This window comes from Pseudophryne corroboree, chromosome 1 (assembly GCF_028390025.1).
Source record: "Pseudophryne corroboree isolate aPseCor3 chromosome 1, aPseCor3.hap2, whole genome shotgun sequence".
NCBI lineage: Eukaryota > Metazoa > Chordata > Amphibia > Anura > Myobatrachidae > Pseudophryne > Pseudophryne corroboree.
The window spans coordinates 835,258,967-835,277,250 of NC_086444.1; the positions used below are offsets into that span (position 1 = coordinate 835,258,967).

The 18,284-nt window shown below is 46.8% G+C and overlaps 1 protein-coding gene across 5 annotated transcripts in view; it reads right to left on the minus strand.

Annotated features, from left to right (window-relative positions):
* Window positions 1–15,260, minus strand: part of PTPN13 (protein tyrosine phosphatase non-receptor type 13) — a 538,713-nt gene extending 523,453 nt beyond the window's left edge. For all 5 annotated transcript variants that reach the window (XM_063919874.1, XM_063919871.1, XM_063919870.1 and 2 more), the window contains exon 1: window positions 14,735–15,260. The gene's annotated coding sequence lies outside the window, so the exon portion shown is untranslated. The remainder of the gene's footprint in view (window positions 1–14,734) is intronic.
* Between the last annotated feature and the right edge of the window lie 3,024 nt (window positions 15,261–18,284).

The window sequence follows — 18,284 nt, forward strand, 5'->3', positions numbered from 1 at the left end:
TTAGCTCCAGAGGGATCGAACACAGGCCCAGCCATGGAGTCCGGTCCCGGAGCCGCGCCGCCGACCCCCTTACAGATGCCGAAAAGCGAAGAGGTCCAGAAACCGGCGGCAGAAGACTTTTCAGTCTTCATGAGGTAGCGCACAGCACTGCAGCTGTGCGCCATTGTTGTCACACACTTCACACCAGCGGTCACGGAGGGTGCAGGGCGCTGCAGGGGGCGCCCTGGGCAGCAATGAGAATACCTTGTTCTGGCTAAAAAATACATCACATATAGCCCTTGGGGCTATATGGATGTATTTAACCCCTGCCAAGTCTCACAAACTCCGGAGAAGAGCCCGCCGAAATAGGGGGCGGTGCCTATCTCCTCAGCACACAGCGCCATTTTCCTGCTCAGCTCCGCTGCGAGGAAGGCTCCCAGGACTCTCCCCTGCACTGCACTACAGAAACAGGGTAAAAAAAGAGAGGGGGGGGGGCACTTTTTTTGGCGTTTTTGATATATATTAAGCTGCTATAAGGGAGACAACACTTCTATAGGGTTGTTCCTATATATTTATAGCGCTTGGGTGTGTGCTGGCAAACTCTCCCTCTGTCTCCCCAAAGGGCTAGTGGGGTCCTGTCTTCGATAAGAGCATTCCCTGTGTGTCTGCTGTGTGTCGGTACGTGTGTGTCGACATGTATGAGGACGATGTTGGTGTGGAGGCGGAGCAATTGCCGGTAATGGTGATGTCACCCCCTAGGGAGTCGACACCGGAATGGATGGCTTTATTTATGGAGTTACGTGATAATGTCAGCACATTACAAAAATCAGTTGACGACATGAGACGGCCGGAAAACCAGTTAGTACCTGTACAGGCGTCTCAGACACCGTCAGGGGCTGTAAAACGCCCTTTACCTCAGTCGGTCGACACAGACCCAGACACGGACACCGAATCTAGTGTCGACGGTGAAGAAACAAACGTATTTTCCAGTAGGGCCACACGTTATATGATCACGGCAATGAAGGAGGCTTTACATATCTCTGATACTGCATGTACCACAAAAAGGGGTATTATGTGGGGTCTGAAAAACCTACCTGTAGTTTTTCCTGAATCAGACGAATTGAATGAAGTGTGTGATGAAGCGTGGGTTAACCCCGATAGAAAACTGCTAATTTCAAAGAAGTTATTGGCATTATATCCTTTCCCGCCAGAGGTTAGGGCGCGCTGGGAAACACCCCCTAGGGTGGATAAGGCGCTCACACGCTTATCAAAACAAGTGGCGTTACCGTCTCCTGAAACGGCCGCCCTCAAGGATCCAGCAGATAGGAGGCTGGAAACTACCCTGAAAAGTATATACACTCATACTGGTGTTATACTGCGACCAGCCATCGCCTCTGCATGGATGTGCAGTGCTGGGGTGGTTTGGTCGGATTCCCTGACTGAAAATATTGATACCCTGGATAGGGACAGTATTTTACTGACTATAGAGCATTTAAAGGATGCATTTCTATATATGCGAGATGCACAGAGGGATATTTGCACTCTGGCATCGAGAGTAAGTGCGATGTCCATATCTGCCAGAAGAAGTTTATGGACGCGACAGTGGTCAGGTGATGCGGATTCCAAACGGCATATGGAAGTATTGCCGTATAAGGGGGAGGAATTATTTGGGGTCGGTCTATCGGATTTGGTGGCCACGGCAACAGCCGGGAAATCCACCTTTTTACCTCAGGTCCCCTCCCAACAGAAAAAGACACCGTCTTTTCAGCCGCAGTCCTTTCGTTCCTATAGGAACAAGCGGGCGAAAGGACAGTCATATTTGCCCCGAGGCAAAGGAAAGGGTAAGAGAGTGCACCAAGCAGCTTCTTCCCAGGAGCAGAAGCCCCCCCCCGGCTTCTGCAAAGCCCTCAGCATGACGTTGGGGCTTTACAAGCGGACTCAGGGGCGGTGGGGGGTCGACTCAAGAATTTCAGCGCACAGTGGGCTCACTCACAGGTGGACCCCTGGATCCTGCAGATAATATCTCAGGGTTACAGGTTGGAATTCGAGAAGTCTCCCCCTCGCCTGTTCCTAAAGTCTGCTCTGCCAACGTCTCCCTCAGACAGGGCGACGGTATTGGAAGCCATTCACAAGCTGTATTCTCAGCAGGCGATAGTCAAGGTACCCCTCCTACAACAGGGAAAGGGGTATTATTCCACACTATTTGTGGTACCGAAGCCGGACGGCTCGGTAAGACCTATTCTAAATCTGAAATCTTTGAACCTGTACATACAAAAATTCAAGTTCAAGATGGAGTCACTCAGAGCAGTGATAGCGAATCTGGAAGAAGGGGACTTTATGGTGTCCCTGGACATCAAGGATGCTTACCTGCATGTCCCAATTTGCCCTTCACATCAAGGGTACCTCAGGTTCGTGGTGCAAAACTGTCATTATCAGTTTCAGATGCTGCCGTTTGGATTGTCCACGGCACCTCGGGTCTTTACCAAGGTAATGGCCGAAATGATGTTTCTTCTACGAAGAAAAGGCGTATTAATTATCCCTTACTTGGACGATCTCCTGATAAGGGCAAGGTCCAGGGAACAGCTGGGGGATGTAGTAGCACTAACCCAAATAGTGCTGCAACAGCACGGGTGGATTCTGAATTTTCCAAAATCTCAATTGACCCCGACGACACGTCTGCTGTTCCTGGGAATGATTCTGGACACGGTTCACAAAAAGGTGTTTCTTCCGGAGGAGAAAGCCAAGGAGTTATCCGAACTTGTCAGGAACCTCCTAAAACCAGGGAAAGTGTCTGTGCATCAATGCACAAGAGTCCTGGGAAAGATGGTGGCTTCTTACGAAGCGATTCCATTCGGCAGATTCCACGCACAAACTTTTCAGTGGGATCTGCTGGACAAATGGTCCGGATCGCATCTGCAGATGCATCAGCGGATAACCTTGTCGCCACGGACAAGGGTGTCTCTTCTGTGGTGGTTGCAGAGTGCTCATCTGTTAGAGGGCCGCAGATTCGGCATACAGGACTGGGTCCTGGTGACCACGGATGCCAGTCTGAGAGGCTGGGGAGCGGTCACACAGGGAAGAAACTTCCAGGGAGTATGGTCAAACCTGGAGATGTCTCTTCACATAAATATACTGGAGCTAAGAGCGATTTACAATGCTCTAAGCCTGGCAAAACCCCTGCTTCAGGGTCAGCCGGTGTTGATTCAGTCGGACAACATCACGGCAGTCGCCCACGTAAACAGACAGGGCGGCACAAGAAGCAGGAGAGCAATGGCAGAAGCTGCAAGGATTCTTCGCTGGGCGGAAGATCATGTGATAGCACTGTCAGCAGTGTTCATTCCGGGAGTGGACAACTGGGAAGCAGACTTCCTCAGCAGACACGATCTACACCCGGGAGAGTGGGGACTTCATCCAGAAGTTTTCCACATGATTGTGAACCGTTGGGAAAAACCAAAAGGTGGACATGATGGCGTCTCGCCTCAACAAAAAACTGGACAGGTATTGCGCCAGGTCAAGAGACCCTCAGGCAATAGCTGTGGACGCTCTGGTAACGCCGTGGGTGTTCCAGTCAGTGTATGTGTTTCCTCCTCTGCCTCTCATACCAAAAGTACTGAGAATTATACGGCAAAGGGGAGTAAGAACGATACTCGTGGCTCCGGATTGGCCAAGAAGAACTTGGTACCCGGAACTTCAGGAGATGCTCACGGAAGATCCGTGGCCTCTACCTCTAAGACGGGACCTGCTTCAGCAGGGACCGTGTCTATTCCAAGACTTACCGCGGCTGCGTTTGACGGCATGGCGGTTGAACGCCGAATTCTAAGGGAAAAAGGCATTCCGGAAGAGGTCATTCCTACACTGGTAAAAGCCAGGAAGGAGGTGAATGCACAACATTATCACCGCATTTGGAGAAAATATGTTGCGTGGTGTGAGGCCAGGAAGGCCCCCACGGAGGAATTTCAATTGGGTCGATTCCTACATTTCCTGCAAACAGGATTGTCTATGGGCCTCAAGTTGGGGTCCATTAAGGTTCAAATTTCGGCCCTGTCGATTTTCTTCCAGAAAGAATTGGCTTCAGTTCCTGAAGTCCAGACTTTTGTAAAAGGAGTACTACATATACAGCCCCCGGTTGTGCCCCAAGTGGCTCCGTGGGACCTTAATGTAGTTTTGGATTTTCTCAAATCCCATTGGTTTGAGCCACTCAAATCGGCGGATTTGAAATATCTTACATGGAAAGTAACCATGCTACTGGCCCTGGCTTCAGCCAGGAGAGTGTCAGAATTGGCGGCTTTATCGTATAAAAGCCTATATCTGATTTTCCATTCGGACAGGGCAGAACTGCGGACGCGTCCTCATTTTCTGCCTAAGGTGGTGTCAGCGTTTCACCTGAACCAGCCTATTGTGGTGCCTGCGGCTACTAGCGATTTGGAGAATTCCAAGTTGCTGGACGTTGTCAGGGCATTGAAAATATATATTTCAAGGACGGCTGGAGTCAGAAAATCTGACTCGCTGTTTATACTGTATGCACCCAACAAGCTGGGTGCTCCTGCTTCTAAGCAGACGATTGCTCGTTGGATTTGTAGCACAATTCAACTTGCACATTCTGTGGCAGGCCTGCCACAGCCTAAATCTGTCAAGGCCCATTCCACAAGGAAGGTGGGCTCATCCTGGGCGGCTGCCCGAGGGGTCTCGGCATTACAACTCTGCCGAGCAGCTACGTGGTCGGGGGAGAACACGTTTGTAAAATTCTACAAATTTGATACCCTGGCTAAAGAGGACCTGGAGTTCTCTCATTCGGTGCTGCAGAGTCATCCGCACTCTCCCGCCCGTTTGGGAGCTTTGGTATAATCCCCATGGTCCTGACGGAGTCCCCAGCATCCACTAGGACGTTAGAGAAAATAAGATTTTACTTACCGATAAATCTATTTCTCGTAGTCCGTAGTGGATGCTGGGCGCCCATCCCAAGTGCGGATTGTCTGCAATACTTGTACATAGTTATTGTTACAAAGAAAATCGGGTTGTTATTGTTGTGAGCCGTCTGTTCAGAGGCTCCTACGTTGTCATACTGTTAACTGTGTTCAGATCACAAGTTGTACGGTGTGATTGGTGTGGCTGGTATGAGTCTTACCCGGGATTCAAAATCCTTCCTTATTGTGTACGCTCGTCCGGGCACAGTATCCTAACTGAGGCTTGGAGGAGGGTCATAGGGGGAGGAGCCAGTGCACACCACCTGATCCTAAAGCTTTATTTTTGTGCCCTGTCTCCTGCGGAGCCGCTAATCCCCATGGTCCTGACGGAGTCCCCAGCATCCACTACGGACTACGAGAAATAGATTTATCGGTAAGTAAAATCTTATTTTTCCCAGGACTCTTGTGCATTGATGCACAGATACTTTTCCTGGTTTTAGGAGGTTCCTGACTAGATCGGATAACTCCCTGGCTTTCTCCTCCGGAAGAAATACCTTTTTCTGAACAGTGTCCAGAATCATCCCTAGGAACAACAGACGTGTCGTCGGGATCAGTTGGGATTTTGGAAAATTCAGAATCCACCCGTGTTGTTGGAGCACTACTTGGGTTAGTGCTACTCCGACCTCCAGCTGTTCTCTGGATCTTGCCCTTATCAGGAGATCGTCCAAGTAAGGGATAATTAAGACGCCTTCTCTTCGAAGAAGGATCATCATTTCGGCCATTACCTTGGTAAAGACCCGGGGTGCCGTGGACAATCCAAACAGCAGCGTCTGAAACTGATAATGACAGTTTTGGACCACGAACCTGAGTACCTTGGTGTGAATGACAAATTGGAACATGAAGGTAAGCATCCTTGATGTCCAAGGACACCATGAAATCCCCTTCTTCCAGATTCGCTATCACTGCTCTGAGTGACTCCATCTTGAACTTGAATTTTTGTATGTACAGGTTCAGAGATTTTAGATTTAGAATCGGTCTTACCGAGCCGTCCGGCTTCGGTACCACAAATAGCGTGGAGTAATACCCCTGTCCCTGTTGTAGGAGGGGTACCTTGACTATCACCTGCTGAGAATACAGCTTGTGAATGGCCTCCAATACCGTCGCCCTGTCGGAGGGAGACGTTGGCAAAGCAGACTTTAGGAAACGGCGAGGAGGGGACTTCTCGAATTCCAACCTGTAACCCTGAGATACTACCTGCAGGATCCAGGGGTCCACCTGCGAGTGAGCCCACTGTGCGCTGAAATGTTTGAGGCGACCCCCCACCGCCCCTGAGTCTGCTTGTAAGGTCCCAGCGTCATGCTGACGCCTTTGTAGAAGCCGGGGAGGGCTTCTGCTCCTGGGAAGGAGCTGCTTGTTGCAGTCTCTTACCCTTTCCTTTGCCTCGGGGCAAATAGGAATGTCCTTTTGCTCGTTTGTTCTTATAGGAACGAAAGGACTGCGGCTGAAAAGCCTGCGGCTTTTTCTGCTGAGAGGTGACCTGGGGTAAAAAGGTGGATTTTCCGGCCGTTGCCGTGGCCACCAGATCCGATAGACCGACCCCAAATAATTCCTCCCCCTTATACGGCAATACTTCCATATGTCGTTTGGAATCCGCATCACCTGACCACTGGCGCGTCCATAAACTTCTTCTGGCAGATATGGACATCGCACTTACTCTTGATGCCAGAGTGCAAATATCTCTCTGTGCATCTCGCATATAAAGAAATGCATCCTTTAACTGCTCTATAGTCAGTAAAATACTGTCACTATCCAGGGTATCAATATTTTCAGACAGTGACTCCGACCAAGCCACGCCAGCACTGCACATCCAGGCTGAGGCGATTGCTGGTCTCAGTATAACACCCGTATGTGTGTATATACTTTTTAATGTATTCTCCAGCCTCCTATCAGCTGGATCCTTGAGGGCGGCCGTATCAGGAGACGGTAACGCCACTTGCTTTGATAAGCATGTGAGCGCCTTATCCACCCTAGGAGGTGTTTCCCAGCGCGCCCTAACCTCTGGCGGGAAAGGGTATAATGCCAATAACTTCTTTGAAATTAGCAGTTTTCTATCTGGGGTAAGCCACGCTTCATCACACACTTCATTCAGTTCCTCTGATTCAGGAAAAACTATCGGTAGTTTTTTCACACCCCACATAATACCCCTTTTTGTGGTACTTGCAGTATCAGAGATATGCAAAGCCTCCTTCATTGCCGTGATCATATAACGTGTGGCCCTACTGGAAAATACGTTTGTTTCTTCACCGTCGACACTGGATTCAGTGTCAGTGTCTGGGTCTGTGTCGACCGACTGAGGTAAAGGGCGTTTTACAGCCCCTGACGGTGTCTGAGACGCCTGGACAGGTACTAACTGGTTTGCCGGCTGTCTCATGTCGTCAACCGACTTTTGTAGCAAGCTGACACTATCCCGTAATTCCATAAACAAAGCCATCCATTCTGGTGTCGACTCCCTAGGGGGTGACATCACCATTACAGGCAATTGCTCCGCCTCCACGCCAACATCGTCCTCATACATGTCGACACACACGTACCGACACACAGCAGACACACAGGGAATGCTCTGATAGAAGACAGGACCCCACTAGCCCTTTGGGGAGACAGAGGGAGAGTTTGCCAGCACACACCCAAGCGCTATAAATATATATAGGGACAACCTTAATAAGTGTGTTCCCTTTATAGCAGCTCAAATATTATAAATATCGCCAATAAGTACCCCCCCTCTCTGTTTTTACCCTGTTTCTGTAGTGCAGTGCAGGGGAGAGTCCTGGGAGCCTTCCTCGCAGCGGAGCTGGGCAGGAAAATGGCGCTGTGTGCTGAGGAGAATAGGCCCCGCCCCCTTTTCGGCGGGCTTCTTCTCCCGGTTTTTTTGGAACCTGGCAGGGGTTAAATACATCCATATAGCCCCAGGGGCTATATGTGATATATTTTAGCCAGAATAGGTATATTACATTGCTGCCCAGGGCGCCCCCCCCCAGCGCCCTGCACCCTCAGTGATTGCTGGTGTGAAGTGTGCGGAGAGCAATGGCGCACAGCTGCAGTGCTGTGCGCTACCTCATGAAGACTGAGACGTCTTCTGCCGCCGGTTTCTGGACCTCTTCTCTATTCGGCATCTGCAAGGGGGTCGGCGGCGCGGCTCCGGTGACCCATCCAGGCTGTACCTGTGATCGTCCCTCTGGAGCTAGTGTCCAGTAGCCTAAGAAGCAAATCCATCCTGCACGCAGGTGAGTTCACTTCTTCTCCCCTAAGTTCCTCGTTGCAGTGAGCCTGTTGCCAGCAGGACTCACTGAAAATAAAAAACCTAACAAACTTTTTCTAAGCAGCTCTTTAGGAGAGCCACCTAGATTGCACCCTGCTCGGACGGGCACAAAAACCTAACTGAGGCTTGGAGGAGGGTCATGGGGGGAGGAGCCAGTACACACCACCTAGTGGTCAAACTTTTAAATTTTGTGCCCTGTCTCCTGCGGAGCCGCTATTCCCCATGGTCCTGACGGAGTCCCAGCATCCACTAGGACGTCAGAGAAACATGTTTTTTAAATTTTTTATTAGATTCCGCCAGCAAAGTGAGGTGGAATGAAATTGACGAAATTACTGTCGAAAAGCACTGTTGTCAAATCGACATTCTTCAATTGAATATACTTTTGTCGAAAAGCCGCATTTTTACCATTGCAGACATGTCGAATTTGACAACTGTCGAATTTCAAAAAGTCGAATCTGAAACGTCCGTTTCTTTGTCGAAAAGTACTGTATTGCATTGTCGAATTTTTTTTTTTGTGTCGAAAATGCCCCGTTTTTCGACATTTGCGGCAATTCGACCGCAATTGCATATACCCCTATGCATCAGTCCCATGGCTCTTATATTCCTAGGCTTTTTGCTGCATTCATGTGTAGCAGTTTGCCTAGGTGACAGCAATACAGCTTAGTTCTAAATCAACACAGTTCATTCTTATGCAATTGTTCAACAGGGATCTTGAACGCCGGGATTCCGACAGCAGATATATTAACTACATCCCGTCTGGGGCCCATACACAGCCAGGGGTGGATTGGGATGGAAAACTTGGCCGGGAAATTTTTGGAAGCAGTCCTAATGGGGGTGTGGTCTGATGAGGGGGTGGGGTCTGTTGAAGTTACGGGACCCCTCCTCATAGGGCCTGATTATACGCAATTGTGGCCTTCCTTGCATCTTTTGCTGCAGTGGTGTCTGAGACCAGGGGTGGATTGGGAACTAAAAGTGGCACTGTAAAATCGCTGCAGCGATCCAGTCTGAATTACCCCCTATGTGCAAGGATAAGTCACCACTGGCAAAGTATACATTTCACACCTTATTATATCATACTGGGCTCAACGCTATGCTTACTGGATATACATAAACATTGTATGCCATTTAAACTAATTTCTAATTGACTCATAACACAGATTAGCTATCATAACTGAATGAATCTGTATTATGAGTAATCATTTACACCAGTTTAAAAGTCAATTGGGAAAAGCGCATCTTCATTAACATGTCTATAATGGACATATATATATTATGACAGCTCAAAAAGGGTATTTAAAAAGTTCTAAGGAAGCATCTTGTTGACTGTAGCAAATAAAGTACTACTGACTAAGTGTGACTACTGTAAGTGAGCAATGTTAGTAAATAAACTTTTAAAATACCACTTATTTTACTACTGGTCATCCATGATGCTGCTGTTGGGAATACAAACTTCAAATATGAACATGCAAGCAGCCGAGATCATTAATGGAGGGTTCAATATACCCAACGTGGACTGAAATCTACCACTTACTAAACCGGCCAAGAGAAAGGACATTCCATCCAAACTGATTGTGTTAAGCACCTCTCCAACAACCAATTAAGGAATCATTATGCAGTCCTTTATTTACTTCTCACAAATTGTGACATAGGGGTTGATTCAACTAACTGACAGCCAGCTCGTCCCATGGGTAAGTGTGCATGTACTGCACTTATGGTAGCCCTGAACTCAAGGATTTTTGCTCGAAGGCCCACAGGGCTGCGTACAAGAATCTGCTTGTCCGGGTGAAGATCGGGGCGTTATGGGGTCCAGTTTACATACTATTGCTGGCTTTTACACACCCTGATATAGGCGACTCTCCTATAATGGAGAAGTCAAGGAATGCCGGGTACACAACATTGCTGACGGATCCACCGACAGAGTGCCCAATTTGGTAATCTTACACACTTACCAATTGGTTGGTCGATGTAGCTTCATGACATCACAACTTGGTGGTCATTTCAATTTGCCCACCCAGCTGTGATGTCAGTCCATGCAGCCAGTGTACGGGCGTTCCGCGGGTCACTTGTACACACAGCCAGACATGCTGATATATTGCTTGTACAGACAGCTGTGGTGTAGGGCTGACTCGATATGTCTGTGAACTATGTCATTCACAGACATATCAGGTGTACACACCCAACAATGCACTACAGATATATTGCTCATTCAACGGAACGGACAAAGGGCCTAATTCAAGGTTGATTGCAAAAGAAAAATCTTCCTCTAATGGGCAAAACAATGTGCACTGCAGGTGGAGCAGATGTAACATGTGCAGAGAGAGTTAGATTTGGATTGGTTATATTGTTTCTGTGCAGGGTAATTACTGGCTGCATTAATTTTTACACTGCAATTTAGATTTCAGTTTCAACACACCCCACCCAAATCTAACTCTCTCTGCACATGTTATATCTGCCCCCTGCAGTGCACATGGTTTTGCCCATTAGAGGAAGATTTTGCTTTTGCAATCAACCTTGAATTAGGCCCAATATATCTATTAGTATGTACCCAGCTTAAGCGTTGAGTAGAGGGGACATATGAACAGTCAGCTAAGACTGTGGAAGGTCCATTATTGCTGAGCAACTGGGGATTGGGTCCATCACATACTGATACCATCTGCTCTCTGCTCTTCATGTCCCCTGACAATACTGCTTTTCTCCTAGCACCTTGTTCCCTCCCATGAGAGCCTGTCAGTTGGTACCTTTACTTCTTATCTCTGCCACCTACACAACCTGTTATCCTCCACTCTATACCTTCTTTGTTATAAAATAACATTATTATAAATAGATTATCATATGGGGGGGTTTCAGTTGTAGTGCTTCCCTAACACTGATTTTATTTAGGGTTTTATTATTATTATTATTATTATTATTATTATTATTATTATACACAGAAAAACAAACAAAAAAAACCCCAGAGGTAACATTAACCAAAAGTGAAAAAGAGAAACTCTACTAGACATTCATGTAGCAGTAAAGCAAATCCGTACTAGCATAAAGATGATCAATTTCAGAATGGCTGTCTTCCGATGAATGAGAACTCATCGGTGTGACTGACAGATAGGAATGGACACGTAGAGTGTAGGAACAGTGAAATAAACGTAAAAAAAATACACATAGAACAATAGAACTGTGAGGCATATATTTGTAAACAATAGCAAAACAAAAAATATATGGTTTGCCAAGGAAAGGTGGCAGTTGCTACAAGTGCTAAGAAACTCCATATATGAATAGCAAATGTAATTAGAAGAGAAAAGAAACATATGAATCTAGTCTAAAGGCACAACATAGACAAAATGTTATAAAGTGCAAACAGTAGAAAAGATTGCCTACACTAGTGAAATGGTAAGTTTCTGACTCACAACAGAATTGTGTCATGCCTAAACCAAACTGTCAGGGATAATCCAATCAGCTGCTTTCTATGTCCTTGCTTTGTAATACTGCAAGTACAGTATGCAGGACTGGATTAAGAGAAGGGCGACAGGGGTGATCGTCCCAGGGCCCCCACACCGTGCTGCGTGAAGTAAGTCAGAAAGCACATTCTGAAGAAGGAGTCCCCTTCGGCGGCCCAGCTATTCGTCTGCCAAGGATGTCATAAGTGTAGAGTGAGGGTAGGGATGTAAACTCCCCTGAGACAGTGACTCGTGAGCCGGCCGCATCTGCTGTTGTTGGTGCACTGTCCTGGTCCATGTTGCAGCGTCCAAGTAAGATGCTGCGGTGCGGTGTGTGTGTGTGCACGCTCATGAATTGCCATCACTAGCACTAGTGGGGTCCCCCACAAATTTATTGCCCCTGGGCCCCCACCAGCCTTAATCCGCCCTGACAGTATAAGAAGATAAGGAGGCCAGTAAAAGTCCTGGCTGAGAGACCACATCCATGCTACAACCTTATGCATTGCTGAACAGTACATGATTGATCTCTGGGAAAGTGGTTGGTAGTCTGCAGCATTATACATGGAGGACTTTATAAAAGCAAGTGCTAGGAAATGAAGGGAAGGCAAATACTGTATTGCTGGATACAGGTTATACTTTACAGCACTTTCTTGTACCCCAGGTTTTATAAATGCCCCAACTGCTTAAGCTTATTTACTGTACTTTAAGTCAGAGACTATTGATGTGATCTAAGCACTCATGTATATATGGGCCTAATTCAGCATGGAATGCTACTGCGGCAGCGTTCGCATGCTGATGCCCTGTGCAGAACGCCCAGGCAGAGGCAGGGCATACAGGCAGAGGCGTTCGCAGGGTAGGAGGGGGCGTTACAGCGGCGTTGGGTGGGCATGGTCCAGACAATGCAGGCGTGTCCAGACCATTTGCGGGACAGGCTGCGGAGGTTGTGTGACATCACACGCAGCCGCTGCGACCCAAAAAATGGCAGGTTGCCTTCTGCCTTAGCAGTTAGGCTGCTTAGGCAAAGTACAACCCTAAACATGCGAGAGGCACTCGCATGTTTGCGGAGGCGCGAGGGGGAGGGCTCGGCATGCTGGGCGAACTTGTCCTGTGCGTTCCCCCGCATATCAGTGGGGTGGCACTCGATCTCCCGGCTGTCGGGATCCCGGCGCTCAGCATTCCGGCACCGGGATCCTGGCCGCCGGGATACCGACAACTAGTTCCCTCTTGGGGTGTCCACGACACCCCCTGGAGGGAGAATAAATAGCATGGAGCACGTAGCGCGCCACCGTGCAAGCAGCATGGCGAGTGCATCAAGCCCGCAAGGGGCTCTTTTGTCCTCGCCCCGCTGCCGGCATTCCGGCGGTCAGGATCCCGGTGCCGATATCTGGGCGCCAGGATCCCGAGCGCCGGTGAAACGTAGTACACCCATGTCAGTGTAATGGGGTGTAGATGTGTGATTTTTCGCACATCTATGACCCATGCTGAATTAGGCCCAATGTCTCCATGCTCACAGCACCTTTTAACCATGATGATAACCAGGTGTAACACAAAACAATACAGTTCACCCTTGTCTACAACATATTTGCCTAATTCCATATAAACATAAAAGTTCTGATGAAAGGGAGCGAGATGATATAGCAAATATTCAAATGTATCACAGTTCAGTAAAATAGCATTATTTTTATACATGAGGATTATTAGGACAGTAGGCAGAACCTTCATTCTTACAGAAGATATATTGCTTTGGTAGGTAGTGACTAGTAAATAAAACAAAAATAACATTTAAATGTGCTTAGGACACTTAAAAAAACATCAGATAAAAAGAAACCGTAATACACACAAATACATAGTAATTGTGACGCCGCCAGAATTGTTTTTTCTTATCACTTGGACCATAAATAATTTGATTTGGTCCTAGACCACTAATCCGACACACCCATGTAAGAGCCTGGTGGCACCCTAGGGTGCCTAGGCACTGTTTGGGACTCACTGAGCTGCAGTATTACAATGTAACAATGGGCAGACTAGATGAACAAAATCAGGGGTAGGCAACACAACCTAAATTTGACTGCAGTTATATCAAGCAGTATCCATGAAAGTCCGTGCACATTTTGCACGTAAACACCCTCAAGCAAAAACAAAACAAAACTGAGAATGGGGAAAACAAAACAAAAGGCCTGGTAGAACATATATATATATATATATATATATCTCTTCCACAGCATAGCCCATCCACTGTGCCTCCCTTGCCATAGAAACCCATTGTTGCTTTCACACATGTCTTTAATGAAGTGTTCTGTTTATTGCTAAGTCTATGGGGGTGGGTAACATTATGAGGGCAAAAAATCACGTTCATAACAACAACAAAACTGACTCCCTGAGTTAAGGAATGAATCTGTTCGGGGAGTGATCATGGAAAAATATGAAGAAAAGAATAAATCCAAGTGAAGGGCCCCTTAATCTGTAACACCTTCTCAGCATGCCTGTTATGTAGAGGAGAGTTACAAACTGAAGGAAAAAACCACAATGAGATTTCACAGCCCACCACGTCCCAGGTTCAGAGCACGGCCAGATAACCACCAGGGAACATCTACCTTCCAGCCCCGGTGCAGCGTGGCACTGAACGAGTTAACCGTCCTCTCTCTGCAATCCGCAGACATGCAACTCATGCCACACCGGGTACATAGCACTTACTCAGTAACTCAGAAGAACATTAACCAGAACAACAGGGAACGCCACACTGGTCATTTCGTGGAGATATATATATATATATATATATATATATATATATATATATATATATATATATATATATATATATATATATATATATATATATATATATATTCTGTGTTTAAAAGTGCATCAATGAAAACATCAAAAAGTCCAAGACTGCATTATGCTGAAGATACGTGTTGCCAATAGTTACAGAAAACAGTTATCACTTAAAGAAAAAAAAACAACAGGTTAATAACAAGTGGTTCATATTACAGGAGTGAAAGTTACATTGTGATCCCTTCTGCCAGAAGGAATATACATATATATATATATTTCACCTTAGCAACTTGTGATCACACGTGAGCTGGCTCGGCATGCATATTGCTTACCTCTCGCAGGAGGGGTCTAGCACTTGTACATCAGACTGGGTCGCTTTTGCCCCTCTTGTAGTCACTTATTGCCAGTGTCAGATTACTCTTTCCAGAAGTTTGGGGAGAGAGATCAGGAGCCAGAGGGGAAACTATCCAGTACGGCAGCAGCAGCCATACATGAGCATCTCCTGGTACAGAAACGGCCAGCGGCCTCCCCAGTCAGCCTGTGTGCATACAGGGATTGGACCACATGCCAGAGTCACAAAGCAGCAAATGCCGTGCTCTGTGCACTTACACAGGTAGGAGAGAAAGGTACAGCTCAGAACGAGGGGGTGCGGATCGTCTGCCCGAATCTGTCCCGTGTGCTCTCCATGTCCAGCTGCAGTTCCCCCTTTGTTGTTGTGTTGCTACTTCTTGTCTGTGTGTTCCAGTGTAGGGCTGGATCTTGTAACCATTGTAACAGGGACGCACAGGCTGCCTATCAAACTGCCTGACTCTCCCTCTGACTCACCCCTCTCCTCCCCCCACACAGCACCTCTCACAGGCTCTCTGCTGCCACTTATGGTACAGTCACGGCTACTGAGATGGTTGGGATTAGAGTTCCTTACATTCCCGATAAATACTATTTGTCTTTTTATAAAACAGTTATTAAAAACAGCCATCATTCAGTAACGTATGTGTGAAGTTTTCATACATTGCTAGAACTCCAGCTGTGAGATAGTTTATGTCACATTGCTGTGCAATTCAGTGCTGGCCAGCAGCACAATATCACCACTTCTGTGGTTCTAAAACTGATCCCAAAAGATTATCAGATTGAAAATGATTACAATACCAGTCCTGCTTTATCTCTCGGGCAAAGTGTTTGCACAAATTCAATACTGTTCCTGTCACCGAGCGCTGCAAAATCATACCTTTGTGTGTGTGTATGTAGTCATCTTAAAAAGGATGTGCTTATCATTATTGGCTTGGTTATGCTTTGCTCAGTTTTACAGTCACTCTGGATAAATAGTAACATGTGTCCAGGGGATTCATGAGCAGCAGACAGTGCAGAGGTAGAAGGGGTTTTTAGTGCCAAGCGATGTTAATTGGTGATCAACAGAGACTTTGACACCATTTGTGCACCAAAGGCCCCATCTCAAGTGATTGGTTGGACGAATAATCTCCTAGTGAGAGGTCAATGAAGACACAACCTTCCTAAACTGTCTTTGGGTTTTCTACAGTAAAATAGCGGCAACCTAATCATTAGCAGGTTCGGCAAAATAAATCTTGGGGCCTGGTACACTATTATTTTACTCCGCAACAACACTTCTGAAGGTTGCAAGAAGAGGGACATTTACTGGATGGCAAAGGAGGCACTTGCAGGCGTGAACAGCGCAACAGTGCTGGGACCGCAGCGGCAATATGAAATCCCTGACAACAAGCAGGTAGTGTGACATAATGCTAAGGTGCAACATTGTGTGGGGCATAAATATGGTGCAAGGGGCATTACTGCCTGTGTGAGGCATAAAAGAATAATATGGTGAAAGAGGCATTACTGGGTGGGGCATAATATGGTGTCAGGGGAATTACTTTGTGGGGTATAATGTGCTTCAAGAGCGACGCCCATTGCAGCGAGGCCACACACCCCCTACAGTAAGACCGCTCCCCTCTTTGGGCACATACAAATATTTAAGTTTTACAATGTCTATGGGGGGTGCATTTCTTAGTTTCGCACTAGGAGACATGGCACACTGCCCCCAATTCACATTAATTGCCACACTGTGCCCCCAATTCATATTGTATGACACACCGGGGGACAGTGGGGGATTCTGAGGTGGACGCTATAGCAGTAGCGGCTGAGATTTTTGCATCTTTATGTAAAAATTCAGGGGTGCTGCTGTTAAAATAAAAGCACACTGGTCCTGTATGCTGTGAAAATACAGGGGTGCTGGCCCAGTCTTGTATGCTGTAAAAATTCAGGGGTGCAGTTGTTAAAATAAAAGCACAATGGTCCTGTATGCTGTAAAAATATAGGGGTGCTGGCCCAGTCTTGTATGCTGTAAAAATTCAGGGGTGCAGTTGTTAAAATAAAAGCTCACTGGTCCTGTATGCTGTAAAAATATAGGTGTACTGGCCCAGTCTTGTATGCTGTAAAAATTCAGGGGTGCAGTTGATAAAATAAAAGCTCACTGGTCCTGTATGCTGTAAAAATACAGGGGTGCTACTGTTAAAATAATATTACACTGGCCCTGTATGCTGTAAAAATTCAGGGGTGCAGCTGTTGTTAAAATAAAAGCACACTGGTCCTGTATGCTGTGAAAATTCAGGGGTGCTGGCCCTGTCTTGTATGCTGTAAAAATTCAGGGGTGCAGTTGTTAAAATAAAAGCACACTGGTCATGTATGCTGTAAAAATACAGGGGTGCCTGCCCAGTCTTGTGTGTTGTAAAAATTCAGGGGTGTAGTTGTTAAAAGCACACTGGAAATGTATGCTGTAAAAATACAGGGGTGCTGGACCAGTCTTGTATGCTGTAAAAATTCAGGGGTGCTGTTGTTAAAATAAAAGTACACTGGCCCTGTATGCTGTAAAAATTCAGGGGTGCAGCTGTTGTTAAAATAAAAGCATGCTGTAAGAATACAGGGGTGCTGTGAAAATAAAGGGGCACTGTTCCGTGTGCTGTAATAATAAAGGGGTGCTGTCCTGTGAAATGGAGAACAACAATTTGGAGGAAAAAATAGTGGAAGATCAGGAACCACTTCCAGTTCCTAGTACTAGTACTGAAGCTGCTGCTGCCACCAGTCATAACATTGACGATGCAATTCCATCAACGTCGTCTGCTAAGGCCGATGCCCAATGTCATAGAGGGCATGTAAAATCCAATAAGCAAAAATTAATAATCAGAACAAAAAAGAAATTATCTGATGAGAAACGTAAAATTGGCAATATGCCATTCACAACACGAAGTGGCAAGGAAAGGCTAAGGCCTTGGCATATGTTCATGACTGGTAGCTCAGCTTCTCATGAGGATGGAAGCCCTCCTCCCTCTTGAAACATAAAAAAAATAAGCTTGTTAAAGCACAGGAAAAAACAACTGTGCATTCAGAGATATCACAAATCCCCAAGGAGAGTCCAAGTGTGTTCGCGGTTGCGATGTCTAGGCCTGACCTTCCCAAGACTGTATGGAAAGAGGAGGCTCCTACCTGCATTTGCACGCCTCCTGCAAGTGCTGGGTTGGAGCGCCGCCAGTCCAGTTGCTGATATTGAGATTGAGGATATCACTGTAGACGTACACCAAGATGAGGAGGATATTGGTGTAACTGGCGCTGAGGAGGAAGTTGACGATGAGGATTCTGATGGTGATGTGGTTTGTTTGAATAAGGCACCAGTGGAGACAGTTGTTGTCCATGGGATAAGAAAGCCCATTGTCATGCATAGGCAAAATACCAAAAAATCCACCTCTTTGGTGTGGAATTATTTCTCCAGAAATCCAGACAACAGGTGTCTAGCCATGCGTTGCCTTTGTCAATCCGTAATAAATATAGGTAAGGACCTTAACCACCTAGGAACATCCTTCCTTATACGTCACCTGC